This window comes from Notolepis coatsorum (assembly GCF_963971535.1).
Source record: "Notolepis coatsorum genome assembly, chromosome: 16".
Taxonomy (NCBI): Eukaryota; Metazoa; Chordata; class Actinopteri; order Aulopiformes; family Paralepididae; genus Notolepis; species Notolepis coatsorum.
Window position 1 is genome coordinate 89,332,999 of NC_140180.1, and position 12,590 is coordinate 89,345,588.

Sequence of the window (12,590 nt, forward strand, 5' to 3'; positions counted from 1 at the left end):
ACTCTAGTAATTTGTCTTTAACTATGACACTTTGTGATACTTAAGCAAGGCAGTCCATACATTTATGCTGTCCATAAATCCTATGTGTGTTTATCTGTGTGTATGTTTGTGTGTAAGTATGTGTGAAACGAACTTTCTATCAGTGTGTATGTACATGTGTCCTTGCTTGTGAGCCGGCCAGTCGTCAGATGGAGGCAGCTAGAGGAGATGTGCGTGTAGGTGCACGTGTGTGTGTGTGTGGGGAGAGGGGTCCGGAGCCAAAAGGTCGGCAGGTCAAACCAAGCTGTGTGTGTAAAACAGACTGGGCCCTAGCCTGCACCACGGGTAAGTAGGTCAGACCAAATGCAGGAGAGGGAACACAGACTCAGCGAGGGTGGTTTTAATGGCTCAAATATTAATTCTATCACCTTGTCAAAAGGGTATGACAGTAATTTGATGGTTGATTATCTTTCAGACCCCAACCGCACAACACAAGACAGGTATTAGAGAAAGCCAAAACAGGGCAATATTTATTAATTAACAAAAGCGGCACAGTCCCTTTAAGGGAGAACACAAAAAACACAAGAGTCCATGAAATCTGAAACTGCGGCACTGTGCCTTTAACAGGCGAACAGGCTAAGGGACCAGGGGCTAAGGGCCAGGGCTAAGGGCCAGGGCTAAGTGTCAGGGCCAGGACCAGAGCTAAGGGCCAGGGCTAAGTGTCAGGGCCAGGACCAGGGCTAAGGGCCAGGGCTAAGTGTCAGGGCCAGGACCAGAGCTAAGGGCCAGGGCTAAGTGTCAGGGCCAGGACCAGGGCTAAGGGCCAGGGCTAAGAGTAAGGGCCAGGACTGCTTACAGGGATGAGGACAGGGTTACGACGGCGGAGGCCTGGCACGGAGATCCTCCTCCCGTCCCTACACCGAGTAGGGCTCTGCTGCTCAGGAAGGAATCCTCCTCCTCCTCCTCGGATGCTGCAGACGGGCAGCGCAGAACAAAGGGGGTCCGAGGGGAAACGGGATGGGCACACGCCATCCTCCCGTTGTGAGAACTGGAGTCTGGAGCACAGCCCAATTGCTGAATACACGAGAAGAGAAAGGAGCGGTTTCAAGGGTGTTTAATGGAATTGAGCAACACAGGAATTGGGGGGAAATAGAACGGGGTTAATGTTCTGTCCTGTGGCTGCCACGGCGGCAGTGAGCGAGCAAGCGGTCCTGGTGCTTGTCGGGGGAGCTGCTGGGTGGCAGCGGGTGAATAGGTGTTCCTCTTCGGGAACAGGTGACGTCCAGACAGGGACGCTGGAGCTGCTGGGTGGCAGCGGGAGAATAGGTGTTCCTCTCGGGAACAGGTGACATCCAGACAGGGACGGCGGTCCTTTGGGGCACAGGAGAGAAACGGGTTAGAGTAAGCCAATACACGGAGGGTATCTAGCAGTAGAGCTTGTGGCAGAGACGTCGTACCTGGGCAGTGGTAATTAATACCACGACAGCTTCTGGTCAGCGTCGAGGTGCAGATATAGTCCCCTCATCAGGGGAGGATAGGGTGCAGCTGGGGAGAGTGGGGTGTTTGCCCGTGTGTGAATTAGGGGGATGGACTACAGCTGGGTGAATGAGGGTGAAGGAAGGGGTGACTGAAGAAAGGGAGGATGATGAGGAGTGCGCAGTGGATAGAGAGGGGGATGAAGAGGAGCATGTGGAGGACGTGAGGGGAAAAGGAGGGGGAGTGAAGTAGGCCCGTGCTGTGATTATGACACCCGTGGAATACTAGGGAGCGATGGCGAGCCTGGGTCCGAGGGGAAACGGGATGGGCACACGCCATCCTCCCGTGGAATAATAGGGAGTGACGACGAGCCGGGGTCCGAGGGGAACTGGATGAGCACACGCCATCCTCCCGTGGAATAATAGGGAGCAACGGCGAGCCTCACCCCAGGAACGAGGATCACGAAGAGACGCCTTCCTCCCGTGGAATCGGGAGTGATGGAGAGCCGGCTTGACGTCTGGAGTGGGAACACTGGAACCTCCCGTAGAGAATTAGAGAGCGAAGGCGGTGTCCCACTCCAGGCAAACGGCGACAGGTGGTGATGGCTGGCACGTCGTCTCACGCCGGAGACGCGGCAGGTGATGGTGATGTACAGAATACAGAACGAACACAGAGTCCAGAACACAGAACGACCCGACAAGGACTGGAGGGGAGTCTGCAACCTAAGTACTCTCCCGAGCAGATTGCAAACTCCCAACAGGTGCGTGAAGGTAGAGGAACAAGAATGTCCAAAGGTGGGGGCTGGTGAAGAGTAGGAGACAGGGAAAAGTTCTCGCAAGGGTGGGGGCTGGTGAAGAGTAGGAGACAGGGAAAAGTTCTCGCAAGGGTGGGGGCTGATGAGGAGAGGAGACAGGGAAAAAAGGTCCAGGGACAGGCAAATCCTCACAGTACCTCCCCCTCCACGGGAGCCACCGGGCGACCCAAAAATCAGACAGCGGGGCAGGGGACATGACAGAGCAACAAACAAAAAAAATGGGCCATGCTAGCAGGGGAAGCTACACCTAAAGTGGGGCTAGCAGAGGGACAGGGTAGCTGCCAGGGCATTGCTAGCTACAGGGCCTATGATAGCTGTACTGCTACATTAACATAGAGGCTGCGCTAGCTGCCGGAGCTAGGCTAGCAGACAGGGCTGGACCAGCATGAGAACAAGCTAGCTGAAAGGACAGTCCTAGCTGTGGGGAACAGGGTAGCTATCAGGGGAGCTAACGAGGCTAACAGGGGAGCTAACAGGGGAGCTAACAGGGGAGCTAACGAGGCTAACAGGGGAGCTAACAGGGGAGCTAACAGGGAAGCTAACAGGGGAGCTAACAGGGGAGCTAACAGGGGAGCTAACAGGGGACTCTCTAATACACTGTCTGTGCTGGCTGGGGTCGTCGACTGGTCGGGTCGTACTGTTATGGTTTGAAACCGACCCCAACCGCACAACACAAGACAGGTATTAGAGAAAGCCAAAACAGGGCAATATTTATTAATTAACAAAAGCGGCACAGTCCCTTTAACTTACTTACTTACTTAGGCCCATCGCTCCCAATGGAGCATAGGCCATCTACGACTTTTCTCCATCCAACACGGCTTTGGGCTGTCCTTTCTGCCTCCCCCCAGGTAGTTCCTTGTCTCTTGAGCTCCGCCTCAGTGTCCCGCCTCCAGGTGTTCTTAGGCCGCCCTCTCTTCCGCTTCCCTTGGGGATTCCAAGTCAGGGCCTGGCGTGTAGTACTGGTAGCCGGTTTCCTCAAAGTGTGGCCTATCCATCCCCACTTTCGTCTCAGGATCTGCTTCTCCACTGGTTCCTGTCTTCCTTTCAGCCATAGTTCCTCATTCTTGATTTTGTTTGGCCACCGGATCCCAAAGATGCGTTTCAGACAGCTGTTTATAAAGGTCTGTATCTTCTGCAATGTTCTTTTCGTCATTCTCCAAGTCTCTGAACCGTAGAGAAGGACAGATTTGACATTTGAATTGAAGAGCCGCACTTTGGTTGTCATGGCGATGTCCTTGGAGGACCAGATGTTCTTCAGAATGATGAATGCTGCTCTGGCTTTGCCTACTCTTGCTGTGACGTCGCCATCTGTGCCGCCCTTTTTATCCAAGATACTGCCTAGGTAAGTGAAGGAGTTGACTTCCTGTATGGATTCATCACCTACTGTGACTGTGTTGTTGGTAGAGGTGTTGATCATCATTAGGTTGGTTTTCTTCCTGTTTATTCTCAACCCAGTCTCAAGGGATGTAGTTGCCAGCTTGGTTGTCTTGTCCTGCATCTGGTTGTAGTTGTGTGACAGGAGAGCCAGGTCATCAGCAAAGTCGAGGTCATCCAGTTGTGTCCATAGGGTCCACTGTATGCCGTTTTTATTTCCTTTTGTGGTGGTCTTCATAATCCAGTCTATGACTAGAAGGAATAGAAAGGGCGATAGGAGGCATCCCTGACGCACACCGGTCTTGACCTCAAAACTCTCTGACAGTTGGCCTGCATGTAAAACTTTGCATGATGGGCTAAGGGCCAGCGCTAAGTGTCAGGGCCAGGACCAGAGCTAAGGGCCAGGGCTAAGTGTCAGGGCCAGGACCAGGGCTAAGGGCCAGGGCTAAGTGTCAGGGCCAGGACCAGAGCTAAGGGCCAGGGCTAAGTGTCAGGGCCAGGACCAGGGCTAAGGGCCAGGGCTAAGAGTCAGGGCCAGGACCGCTTACAGGGATGAGGACAGGGATACGACGGCGGAGGCCTGGCACGGGGACAGGGGCCCGACAGCGGAGGCCGGGCACGGAGATCCTCCTCCCGTCCCTACACCGAGTAGGGCTCTGCTGCTCAGGAAGGAATCCTCCTCCTCCTCCTCGGATGCTGCAGACGGGAAGCGCAGAACAAAGGGGGTCCGAGGGGAAACGGGATGGGCACACGCCATCCTCCCGTGGAATACTAGGGAGCGATGGCGAGCCTGGGTCCGAGGGGAAACGGGATGGGCACACGCCATCCTCCCGTGGAATAATAGGGAGCGACGACGAGCCGGGGTCCGAGGGGAACGGGATGAGCACACGCCATCCTCCCGTGGAATAATAGGGAGCGAGGATCACGAAGAGACGCCTTCCTCCCGTGGAATCGGGAGCGATGGCGAGCCGACTTGACGTCTGGAGTGGGAACACTGGAACCTCCCGTAGAGAATTAGAGAGCGAAGGCGGTGTCCCACTCCAGGCAAACGGCAACAGGTGGTGATGGCTGGCACGTCGTCTCACGCCGGAGACGCGGCAGGTGATGGTGATGTACAGAATACAGAACGAACACAGAGTCCAGAACGCAGAACGACCCGACAAGGACTGGAGGGGAGTCTGCAACCTAAGTACTCTCCCGAGCAGATTGCAAACTCCCAACAGGTGCGTGAAGGTAGAGGAACAAGAATGTCCAAGGGTGGGGGCTGATGAGGAGAGGAGACAGGGAAAAAAGGTCCAGGGACAGGCGAATCCTCACACTTCTGTCTGTGGCGTCTGCCGCCCAATCTGCATCACTATAGGCTTGAAGCCCTATGCCCTCGCTGCTCTTTCTGAAACAAAGCTGTTTATCTGCTGTGCCTTTGAGATAGCGAAAAACATGTTTTGCTGTAATCCAGTGCTCTTCTGTGGGATCAGCAAAATGCTGTGATAATTTACTCACTACAAAACATAGGTCAGGGCGAGTACATGTTGTCAAATAAATGAGGCTACCTCTCTGTACATTTTTACATCTGTCAATTTCTGAGCATCCTCTTGGTAGTCTAGCTTTTGATCACATGGTGTTTCCCTTGTTCTACATTCTTGCATGTCAAAACGTTTCAGGATCTTTTCCACATATCTCTTCTGGGATATTTTTACACAACTGGCAGACTGTTCGAAGTCCATGCCTAGAAAATGTTTTAACCTACCTAGGTCGTTCATTTTTAATCTGGTGGAGAGCATACTTTTCACCTGCTCTAGGTTTCTAGTGTTGTCTGCTGCGATGATTAAATCATCCACCCAAATCACAATTATCACTTTTCCTGACTCTTTTGACTCCTTTGTGTAGACACAGGGGTCTACTGGGTTCTGTATGAAGTGATCTTCAATTAGACATGTATGAAGCATCTCGTTCCAATTTCGCCCAGACTGTTTCAGGCCGTAAATGGATTTTTCTAGCTTACACACTAGCTTCTCTCCTTTCTTCTCGTAACCTCCCTATCAATTGGTGCGTGCAGGTAGGCTGTCTTCACATCCATCTGGTGTAAAATCAAACTGTCCTCAGCTGCTTTCTGCATCACTACCCGTACACTGGTCAGATTGGCTGTGGGTGAGAATGTCTCACCGTAGTATATACCTTCCCTCTGACTGTATCCTTTAGCTACAAACCTGGCCTTGTACTTGTCGTGGCCTTCAATACCCTCCTTGATTGAGTACACCCATTTTCCTCCCACTGTCTGTCTACCCTCTGGTAACTTGGTTAGAGTAAAGGTATGGTTGTCCTCTAGGGACCTCATCTCCTCATCCATTGCTCTCTCCCATTTTCTTGACTCAGGGGACACCATGGCCTCTTTAAAGGTCTGAGGTACACCACTCACTACTCAAGTTCAAGTTTCAAGTTTCTTTAATAGTTGTCATACTGAAGTACAGAATACTTTCATACAAAATGCTTCTTACTGTTACGCTCCAGAGACTGTGCTAGACAAGATAGTATCAAATAACATAGTATAGCATGTAAATTAGAAGTAGAAAATGAGGTCACAGTGTTCAGTATAGACATATGTACAATGTTCGATGCAGAATAGACGTAACTGAGTTACCATATAATATACAATACTATGCAGTGTACTAATGTACAATATTATATAGTGCAAAGCAGAAATGCAGAAATGGGATGAGGTACAATTTAGGTACAATTTACAGTAAGGTGTACGAGTTGTAGTGCAATCCTTCATCAATAAATATAAAGTGTGGGGAGTGGGTGCTACAGTGTGTTTGTTTAAAGTGAGTGTGTGCTATAAAGTGTGGGGAGTGGGTGCTACAGTGTGTTTGTTTAAAGTGAGTGTGTGCGTGTGGATGTGTGTGCTATGTGCGTTTGATGGTTGTTGTTGTGTAGTGTTCATTGTTCGTTAAGCAGCCTGATGGCCTGGGGATAGAAGCTTCTTCTGAGTCTTTCTGTGCTCGCCTTGAGACTCCGGTATCGCTTGCCTGACCGCAGCAGTTCAAAGAGGCAGTTGTTCGGGTGGCTCGAGTCCTTAATAATTCTCTTAGCCTTCCCCCTGCACCGCTTGTTGTAAATGTTCTGGAGGGTGGGGAGCCCCCCTCCGATTGTGCGTTCGGCTGAACGTGTCACTCTTTGTAGTTTGCTTCGGTCTTGTGCAGTGCTATTCCCAAACCAGGAGGTGATGTTGCCAGTCAGGATGCTCTCTATTGTACATGAGTAGAAGTTCTTAAGGATCTTCTGACTGACTTGGAACTTCCTTAGGCGCCTGAGGAAGTAGAGGCGTTGTCGTGCCTTCTTCACAACACTGTCAATGTGTGTGGTCCATGTCAAGTCCTTGGATATGTAGGCTCCGAGGTACTTAAAGCTGTTGACTCTCTCAACCGGTGCCCCGTCGATGCTGAGGGGGCTGTAGTCCTTGACCCCCGACCTCCTGAAGTCCACAATCATCTCCTTTGTTTTGCTGACGTTCAGGGAGAGGCTGTTTTCCTGGCACCATCCCGCCAGGACCTTGACCTCTTCCAGGTAGGCCCTCTCGTCGTTGGCAGAGATCAGGCCCACCACCACTGTGTCGTCGGCAAATTTGATGATTGTGTTGCTACTCCGCTGAGCCACACAGTCGTGTGTGTACAGGGAGTAGAGGAGGGGACTCAGAACACAGCCCTGGGGGGCCCCTATGTTGAGGGTGATGGATGAGGAGGTGCAGTTGCCTGCTCTCACCACCTGGGGTCTGCCCGTCAGGAAGTCCAAGACCCACTGGCAGAGGTCATAGTTCAAGCCCAGGTCCTATGAGTTTGGAGGGGACTATGGTATTGAATGCCGAGCTGTAGTCGATGAATAGCATTCTCACATAGTTCCCCTTCCTCTCTTCCTTACTGCTTACTCTGTAGCAGTAATCTATGCTGGTAAGTGTACTGTCATCCTTGTCACTTTCTCTCTGGGCATAGTCTTTCAGATACTTTGGGGGTTTATGTTCCCGGGAGGGATATCTCCCACTGCACCTTGGGTGCTTCCCGTCATCATCCTCTGGGGGTTGTTGACGTCTGTGCTCAGTACACTAGGCTGTGGTGTCTCTCTTTCTTCACACCCTACTCTGGAGTCCAGCTCTGGCTCCTGTGTCTGTGTCTTGTTCTCACAGGTTGTCTTTGTGAAAAATTTTACTAGCCTGTGTTTTTGCACTTTCCCTTTACCGGGATAGTAGACTAGAAAAGCGGGGCTGCCCTTGTCGTGCCCTACAAAGAGTCCCTTTTTACACCTGGACTCGAGTTTTCCTCTGTCCTGCTGGTAAGCATAACACACTGACCCAAACTTGTGCATTCTGGCTAGATCACACTTTTTTCCTGTCAGTGCTGTATACGGGGTGGTGCCCGTGTGCTTATTAAAACACCGGTTTCTGGTGTAAGCGGCTTCTTGTACCGCATAATGCCATAGACTCTTGGATAAGTTACCACCTATTAGCTTACACCTAGCCATTTCGAAAAGAGTGTGTCATTCCCTCTCTGCTATCCCATCCTGGTGTGGGGAGTAAGGACAGGACGTCTCGTGTCTGATCTTATTCCTTCTCAACAGTGATTGGAACTCTCTATTTGTGAACTCGGTTCCGTTATCGGACCTCAAGCATCTTATGTTGCCATAAGGGGCTACATCTGCAAGGAATTTCTCTGTGGCCTGGAATGTGTCACTCTTTGCTTTGAGAAAGTAAACAAACACTGCCCCTGTACACACATCTGTAAAATACTGTATATATTTAAAGCCACCTATGGACTCTATTATGTAGTACGTCCGTAGTATTTTGTATGTAGGTAGGTGTAGTAATAAGACTCAGGAAGCAGGTTACTCTTTTAGCCTTTTAGTCAAGCAGGTTAAGGTACGAGCAGGGTATAGCACTGCAGGGTACCTCCTGTCCTATTCTCCTTCTGCATGTACACTTCTTCTGCACACTTCAGCTGTAGGCATAACAGGGCATTGTATCAACTACGCCCCATAGTGGAGACTCTTGGGAAGTACATCTTCAACATGCATTACGCCACAGGCTCACTGCTGACGAATGAACACGGACGGACGGACGGGCGGCTGCCTCTTCACTTCCGCTCCCATGTTAACGGACGATAGTAGGCACACTGGCCGTGAGCGGGAGCTCAAGTCGTAGGTCCAGTGTGCCTGACCAGGCGCGCGATCTCACGAGGGAGCCGCGCGTGAAATTAATTCGTTAGCAGTGTGCCCGTGGCGTCACAGAACACAACATCTCCCTTTTCTGTAATAGAATGTTACTTGCTACTCAGCATTATGCAAATGTAGAACTTTTGCTTTTTCCACTTTCTTAAGTAAACTGAACCAACAGTCAGTATCATAAAACGGGTAACTCAAGGTAATCATTAAACAAAGGGAGCACAGGTTATTCAATCATTATCAAGATATAATTATATATGCTCAACCAATTTTACTCTTAGTTCTCACTCAGTGTGCAACAAAGTCCTGATGCCAACTAGGTTTGTTTCTTGCCCGCGACTGTGCTGGAGTGTGACCGCTGAGCACTGTCAGGGCAGGGCGGATCCCTAAGTCATGCTCATCTGGAGTGTTCAAAGTGTGAGCCAGATGGGATGCGTTCCATTTCTTTCCATCACTGAGCAGAAAGGTGCTTTTGCCAATCTTTTTTTTCACTGTCATTGGTGCACTGTATCTCGGGTGTGCTTTGGGGACGTGATGTGGTATTCTAATCCTGACTCTCTCCCCCTCCCGAAAAACAGGTGCACGAGCGCCAGGCTTAGCATCTGTGTAGCGCTTAATTTTGGCTTGCTTGTTTTGGACCGTTTCTCTCACAGTCTCGTCCTGTGCACTCACAGTAGGCTGCAAGGGCAGTACGTCCAGTTTGGTGCGCATTTTACGACAGTAAAGCAGTTCATGTGGTGAAACGCCAGTGGTGGTAATCACTTCAGGGCAGGTAGAGCAAGCAGCCCCAAACTCAGTCACAGACCGGGCACTGAGTGTAGCAGTGATGTGTGCTACTATCTCGGGCTCCACATCCATAGCAGAGTCAGTAGAAGCAGTAATAGTAGCAGCAGTAGTAGCAGCAGTAGTAGTAGCAGCAGCAGTAGTAGCAGTAGTAGTAGTAGTATCCGTAGTAGCAGTAGTATCCGCAGCAGCAGTAGTAGTAGTAGTATCAGTAGTGACGGCGTCCCTGACCGTGAAAGGCAAGCGGCGTAGCTTCTGGTGGACTGGCTTAACAGTAGGGTACATTTTTACACAATGCACAAAGCCTTTTGCACAGCCAAATGCCGTAGGAGCTGTGACAGTAGTAGCCATCACAGGAGCAGGTGTAGAAGGCGTAGGAGCGGAGGAGGGGAGGACAGTAGTTCCACTAATGCAGATGTAGCAGGGTGGATTATCCCTGCTTCGTGGGAACGGGTGTGCACAGCCACTGGGTAGCGAGACACAGTAGATCTCTGTCTGACTGCACCTCCGTCTTTGGGTCTGGAGCACCAACTGGAGGCTGGCAGTGGGAGTGGATGGGGCCCGGGATTTACCAACCTGGTCTGGTACTCTGGTCTTCCTCTCCCTTCCAGGGCGGTCAGCAGTACTCCCCAACACGCTCTCACTTCCCCCAATTACTCCTTTAACCCTCCCACACCTAGTGACTGAATTGTAAATAAATAACTTGGTTCCCCCCGCAAGCAGTACCCTCCCTCAGTGACATTAAAAACCTTACAGTAAGAAGGGAAAGGTGGAATAGGGAGGGGTTAATTGTAGTAACGTTACCCACACCAAAATGGTTAATACTGGGCACAGGAATGGACACGCACACAGAACCCCATCTAATGTTTTATATTAGTTTGTACGGTTCAGTTACAAAGATTTAATAGGAGTGATCGAATGGAATGAAGTCCTACTATTGCTCAGTTTGTAACTCAATACCTTATAGACACGTATATTATACCCCCCACCTCTGGGTTCGTACCAGGGATAATATACTTCACTGTGTTTGACTCATCACCCACGTCTGGGTCAGTACCGTGTATAATACCTCTATCAGGCTTTAATTATATGGTAGGGATAATACCTCAGGTCTGTAACCTCCCCACAGGGAAAGGGTTAATTAGATGGGAAATTATTATTAAAGAACCAACACGTTATCACACTCAAAGGAAATCAAAAAGGTGGGCCCACTTTACCAAAACAAAAGTCCTATACTAATGCCGGCATGTAATGTTTATGGGGTACCCCTATGAACTGTAGTTAGCAACGTTAGCTTCACCCGTAGGCCGCATCACACTGTGTACTGTGCAATAAGATCCTGAGTATCGAAGCTCTATTGTACTCAACCAAGATGGCGGCCTCGCCGCGCCACCACCGTCCGGGTAGCAAGATGGCGTCGAACGCTCTCGTCACGAGCGCTAGCAAGCGGGGCTGGAGCAGAGGGGCAGTAGCGGGCTGAGAGCGCGTGCTGGGTGATGGCGACCTCTGCTGGACGAGAAGAACTCCCGTGCTGGGCTGACGACAGCCGGGGCAGAGCAGACGTCGAACACCGGCGAAGACTGGTTGTTGACGGCCAGTGCTGGGTAGACGCGCAGCAATACTCTAGCCCTACCTTAAACTGAAGTTACTCTTTGGGTCCCAAACAGCCCTCCTGCTATACGGTTATACTGTTACGCAACGTGGCTGGCTACACCACCGGTCTCTTCAGCGCCTCGTGCCCGGTGTATACTGGAGTCAACATAGCCGTTAGCAGCATGCTAAATATACCGCACACACTGCTACTATAACACGTTATCTATGGACGTTAGTCCTTGGGTTCGGTTTCTCTTACTCACGCGCTATCACGGATATTTCTAGGATAACCCGTCATATACTCAAGTTCAATACGTTCACCCGTGTGGTCCACAACGGGGGCTCTGTCAAGACACGACCGATCACATCCAAGTCCACTGTCGAAGAGGCTCGTTCCTCCCACTTCCATCTCAGTTGGCTTGCTTCCTTCTCCGTCTCTCTCGTACACTCTGCCTGCCACCGCTGCCCCCTGCTGGTACCGCCAACTAGCCCCACAGGGAAGCACTGGGTGGAAGAATATGATCCAGTGTTACTGTTTATAATCCATATTCCAGCCGGTAGGAGAAGGAGAAACCCGCGTCATTGTTCGAGGGAATATCAATGGAAACTAGTTCATATGTCTTGGTGCACCAGGGGAGATAAAAGGCAAGTCAGCACTTCTGAATAATAGCCATATATTCAGGATGCTACACAGAGGTGGAGTGCAGTCAACAGGTCCATTCCCAGTAGGGGAGTTCCTTTATCCACGACGTAAAATGTAGCAGGGACCGTGACATTGTCTCTCCTCACCTGAGCCTGTAGGCACCCCATGACAGGTATGCTATCCTTGGTGTACGACACCAGCCGAACAGTAGGTGCAGATAGGGTAGTTTCACTGAAGTATTTCTCATAAGTAGACAGTGGCATTATGGATACTGTTGAACCTGTGTCCACAACCAGTCTCAATTATTGAGCCTGGGTAGTAGGTGTGTGTACATGCACATTGCACACAATCCTTTTTGTAATGTCAGAAGCTCCCAAGCATAGCACTGTAGTTTCAGGAATTTCCACTGTACTCACCGACTGTATTTTAGCACGGCAGACACAAGCAAAATGTCCTGTTTTCTGGCATAATTTGCAAGTCACTTTCACTGCTGGACATTGTGAAGAGTTCGCCAGGTGACTCCCCGAGCCACATCAGTAGCAAGAGCGAGTGGAAGCAGAATCAGTAGCAGCAGCAGGCTTAGCTGGACGGTAGCGCTGCCAGTCCCGTTTCTTGAAAGTATTCTGAGACTGCGGCGTCACGGCATGTACTGGAGCAGCACGCTCGGTACTGATAGCTTTAGCATGGAGTACAGCCGCTTCAAACTGCGTAGCTAGATTG